This window comes from Neodiprion pinetum, chromosome 6, assembly GCF_021155775.2.
Source record: "Neodiprion pinetum isolate iyNeoPine1 chromosome 6, iyNeoPine1.2, whole genome shotgun sequence".
NCBI classification, from domain to species: domain Eukaryota; kingdom Metazoa; phylum Arthropoda; class Insecta; order Hymenoptera; family Diprionidae; genus Neodiprion; species Neodiprion pinetum.
This window is the reverse complement of record NC_060237.1, coordinates 5,207,726-5,212,535: the sequence shown is the minus strand read 5'-3', so window position 1 is coordinate 5,212,535 and position 4,810 is coordinate 5,207,726.

Below are 4,810 nucleotides of genomic sequence, written 5' to 3'. Positions count from 1 at the left end.
TAACACTAAAATCTTTGGGGCCACTTCCAGCTCGCAACATCCGTTGCTGCAGCAGCTGGCCGAGACCTAATGTTGACTTTTCAACAACCGTAATACGTTACATAACTAATTTCAGACTCGCAATTACGTCTATAGCATGTAGATAATCGCCACTAAGGCCAGCCTTTCGCTGCTAATTCAGCCTGACGAGACGCGTTTTCGCAATAATAAGCACTTTTTCACTCCCATAAACGGGACCGGGTCCACCCCCAGCCATCTATCCTCGTCCTTTCCTATCCCACCACCTTCTCGCCTATTTCAAGGCTCGCCGACTTACGGCCTAGGCCTCAAACGCTGTCATCTGTTTTTGTATACATATACATACCGTAAAATGTGTAATACCTATAGTTTATTCGAGAGCAAATTGAACCGTTCAAACGTCCGTGACCCACCTCTGCTCATTCAGCAATAAAAATTATAGATACCGTAGGTAGCGGGAGACGTTATTATACGTCCTCGGATCTCGCAGGACATCGATAGATTTTTTTTATCTGTTTTCGTTTCTGTTCCAAAAATTAGCATATGATGCCCGACTCTATGACCAGTTCTCGTGTTTCCTCCAAGACCACAATCCGTATCGCGTGAACGCATACAACGTAAATGTCTGAGAGAATCTGAGCTCGCACAAACGTGGGTACGAAAGGGACCGCGTTCAGGGAGCACACCACGGTGCAGAAGACCGGGGTAAGGCGGAACGGTGTTGTCGGCATGAGCGGGCATGAGATCAGTAAGGTAGGAGTGCCACGGTGAAGAGATACAGGTGCGCGCAACGGTGCGAGGATTCCCGGGACCACTACGTTCCCCGGTACCTCGTCCACCACCTCCCCCCCCTTCATCCCGGCTCTTTCGCTGTTCGCTCCCGCTTCGTCCTTCCCGTAGCTTCGTTCGCGCTAACTTCTCTCCCTCGCCTCGCCTCCTCTCCCTTTGCTTCGCTCGCTCACCGCGAGCCTCGCGAGAATTTTAAAACGAGTTCGTGTCAGCGCACCGCGCTGCAGACGTCTGTTACAGTACAGGTCGGTAGGTAGGTAGGTAGGTTGGTAGGTATACGTGCGCAACCCACGTACAATGCGCCTCCAGTCCTCCACCCTTACCCCCCTGCCCCTTCTCTTCGAGGCTTCACGTACACGTGCGAACGTGGTACCAGTCTCACTGTTCGTTACCCTGCATCGTACACCGACGGAACCTGTGCAGAAGCCTTTTTCCGCGGTGGGGGTGAAGCGAAGGGCGGCTTGTCGGTGTGCGCGAGACTACGGCGAGGCCCTTGAAGCACGTACCGGCGGGACCGGAGTGATTTCGAGATCGTGCATCGCAGGTTCATGGGAATTAACTTGCCGCCTGACCACCACTCCTGCTGCAGGGCCTCCAGGTCCCGTCTATACGATATAAATCGCCTTTGCGCAAGCCATCTTTCGATGTGTGCAGCGGATTCCTTCCTGCATCGAACCTTTCTCCTTGGCAGCATGGGCCTCGCCTGCTTGCAGCAGCCTTCGCCGACTGTACGTACATATAGGTATAATGAATCGCGTACGTGATTACGCAGCGCGGTAATTCCTCCGGGGTATCCTACTCCAGCGCCATTGTCGTTTCCTCGAGAACGCCTTTCTTGCGCACCCCGGTTTTTCCTCCTCCGTTGTATACATGTACCTGTTGTACGTGTGTACCTTGCAGGAATTCAACGGCAAAACCATCTCGTAGCTATTTCTCATCTCGATTTCCTGTCGCATGCTCTCGCGAGCATGCCTGCGGAAGACACAAGGCTCGGACAGCTTCTCCTCCAGCTGGCTTTCACGACGGTAGGTATACGAGAGGGAATCAAGCGGCTCCGCCAAGTGAGGAATTACCGCTCGTAAAAAGGACGGCAAATACGCGAAATAGCTTCCCGGGGATTCCCCGACGCGACTCGCTCGTCTCGAGCTCCTCCGACGCGGCTTCTGTACCCTCAACCCTGCGGAACTTATCTCGAGGTAGCGCCTGCCATATGCTACGAGCGCCTCTCATTCTGCAATTTCTCGAGATGGACGTCTCTATACCCGACAGTCAGCCGCGATCGGCGACGGCTATTAGCTGGTTGCACTGCAGGCGAATGACGATTTCTTCAGCGAAGACCGTTCGTGATAAAACTCACCTCGCTCTTCCGGCCATTTTATTCTTCCGCGCAAATACGAGACCTGCAGAACCGGATGGCGCGGCCGCCATTTTGGAGGGCATTTGGAGACTTACAGTAATGTAGAAAAAAAAGAGAGAGAGAGAGAGAAACCGAGACCGTTTCATTGTCTTTTTGCCACGGGAACGTCCGCGTTTCTTTCTAACTTGTTTACGCTCGTTGGTAAGGTATATGAATTCTATCGTAGTTGAAGCGAAGGAAGCGTGATGCCGGGGCATAATGCCCCTCCGTGAAAGAGAATATATACCGTGGAGGACGCGGTGAAACAGTCTCTCCCAAGCCGCAAAGTTCACGGCCGTCAGAGTCGCGGCGAGTCTCGATCTTGATTTGATCTTATCCGCGAGCCTTGCGTCGGAAGCGAGAATTGCCTTTGTCTCCGGTTTGTGTTAAGCCGCCACGAGTCCGTACGGCCGCCATACGTGTGCATGTACCTGCTCCGTGCTTGGCGCGAAATTACCTCCGCGTATAATTTAATGCCACGGTTTATCCTGACGACGCGGAGACGTAACAACAATCCTCCTAGTTGTATACCGCATTCCGCTTCGTCTCCGCCTCGAACCTGGAACCGCATTCAAGTCTAGCGACTTGTTTTCCGCGGTGAACATCCGCGAGCCGGGAAGACAAAGTCTTTCTGCTGTGCGGCAGACCGTGGACGTTTCCGCCAGAAAGATAAACAGCTTGCTGCTACTCTCCACGGCTATACGGCAAAGAAAATAGTGATGTGGCTCACTTCGATCGGGGGAAAATTCTCGAATGCTTATTTGAAGTATTAGCGAGAGTTCCGGGGAAGCTTCGTCCCTCCAACGGCTTACCTCGGTCAATTCGTTCCTTCATAGGGCATTCGCTTTGTTCCTCGTTTTCTAAGTACCACCTAAGTCGTTCGTTCTAGTCGCTCCTCGAGAGAATTCTTGCGTGTCCTTTACCGCCGCGGTTTCAAGTTCGTTGCCCTTGCCCGTTGCTCCGCTGGATGCCAACTTGCGCGGAACAATGTTTCGCCATCTAGCGGAGGCTTTATCAATCTCTTTCACCGGTGCAGTTCGTACGATAAAACTCGAAAGCAAAGAATGTACACAGGTATGTAGATCGAAACAGTCCAAGTACTTATTTTTCGGATTTCATCTCGAACGCTGACTTTCGCAATTAGTAACCGCGAGATTGTTTCGCCAGAACACGAATGACACGGTAATTATTATTGCAATGCCGGGATTATTAGTTTCGAAATATGCATAGTTGAAGTAACCCACCTTTTGGCACTCACATGCTTTGAAAATCTACTCTCATCAGTGCTCTAAACCGCTCTTGATACTTAATCCTGAATTCTAATTAGCACGACCAATCGTGCATCGGTGCTCGATAAATTCACCTGTTTATATTATTTCGCGCTGTAGTTTGCGGCAAAAATAGTTTATACGATCCTCAGCAGGGCTGCGGCGCTGTTCAGATTATTTGTCTGCGCCATCTTACGGAATGTTTTGTAACCAAGAGAGCACGGAGTCGCAATGTCGGCAAGTCAAAGTCACTTGGTCTCGTTGGAACGAAGTGTGTGATTTGCGGGTTGCATATAGCTAGGCGGATCGTTGCACCGATTTTCGAATGCTATCTGTAATTACTCTGCTATTTCCAAGTTCTACGTGCAGACACATGGCAGACAGTTTAACGACTAGTTCTTGAGAACGAAAAAGGTAGGTTATTCGGTAGGCGCGTGCTTTTCAAGCTCTCCCGCATCGCGGACTCTTTTTACCAACGTAACGCCCGAGTACAATTCTGGCGCCGAAATGTATAATAAACCGCATGTGGAGTCCCGGTGTCTATCTAGCGGTGACGCGTGCGGCCTAGTTTATTAATAAACATTGGATCGTGGGTGAAAAATAGGAGGAAATATTTTATCGGTCACGTTACGGATTGCTCGCAACGGGCTTATAATAGGCGCCAAAAATTTTGTCAACCAGCGCGAAGGGATAAAATTCCGCAGTAGTTAAACACGCCGTTTTCAAAAGCTATCGATCACGGCCCAGGGTTTGCCACCGCACTATCTGTTATCATCCGTACCCTCATCGCGTCTCTAAATAGTATCCCTATCTCATTACGTCTGGTTTTGCCCGCGGTGCGTGATCAAGAAGCGTGACGGGTTCGATTGCCAGATGAATTACGTAAAATCATGAGCTTCGAATTTCCACAGAAACGAAGAGAATGCGTCTTCGACGATCCGTATCTCATCTCACACGCTCACTGTTCCAATCTGCGGATGATTTTCATTGAAATATCTCTGCCGCTGTTGTCCCTTGTCAAACATCCCCTGAAATTGCGCTGACGTTTCGACCGCCGGAAGAGCTTCGCTGGTTCGACCATCGATTGCCGGGCTCTCGGGGAAGCTCAAAGTACCAACGTACCGCGCTTCGCCTCGTGTAGCGTTGGCTTTGCATCTGGTTTTGGTTCGGCGCATGCGCCGAGGCGCGCTATTCGTGGGCGGATGAGGGACAGCATAGGTCTACTAAAGCGGGAGTGAGAGGAAACCAGGTGGCGGCGGCGACGGCGGCGTTGTTGGAGAAGGATGAGGAGGAGGAGGAGGAGGAGGAGGAGGAGGAGGAGGCGAATGGAAAGGCAGGC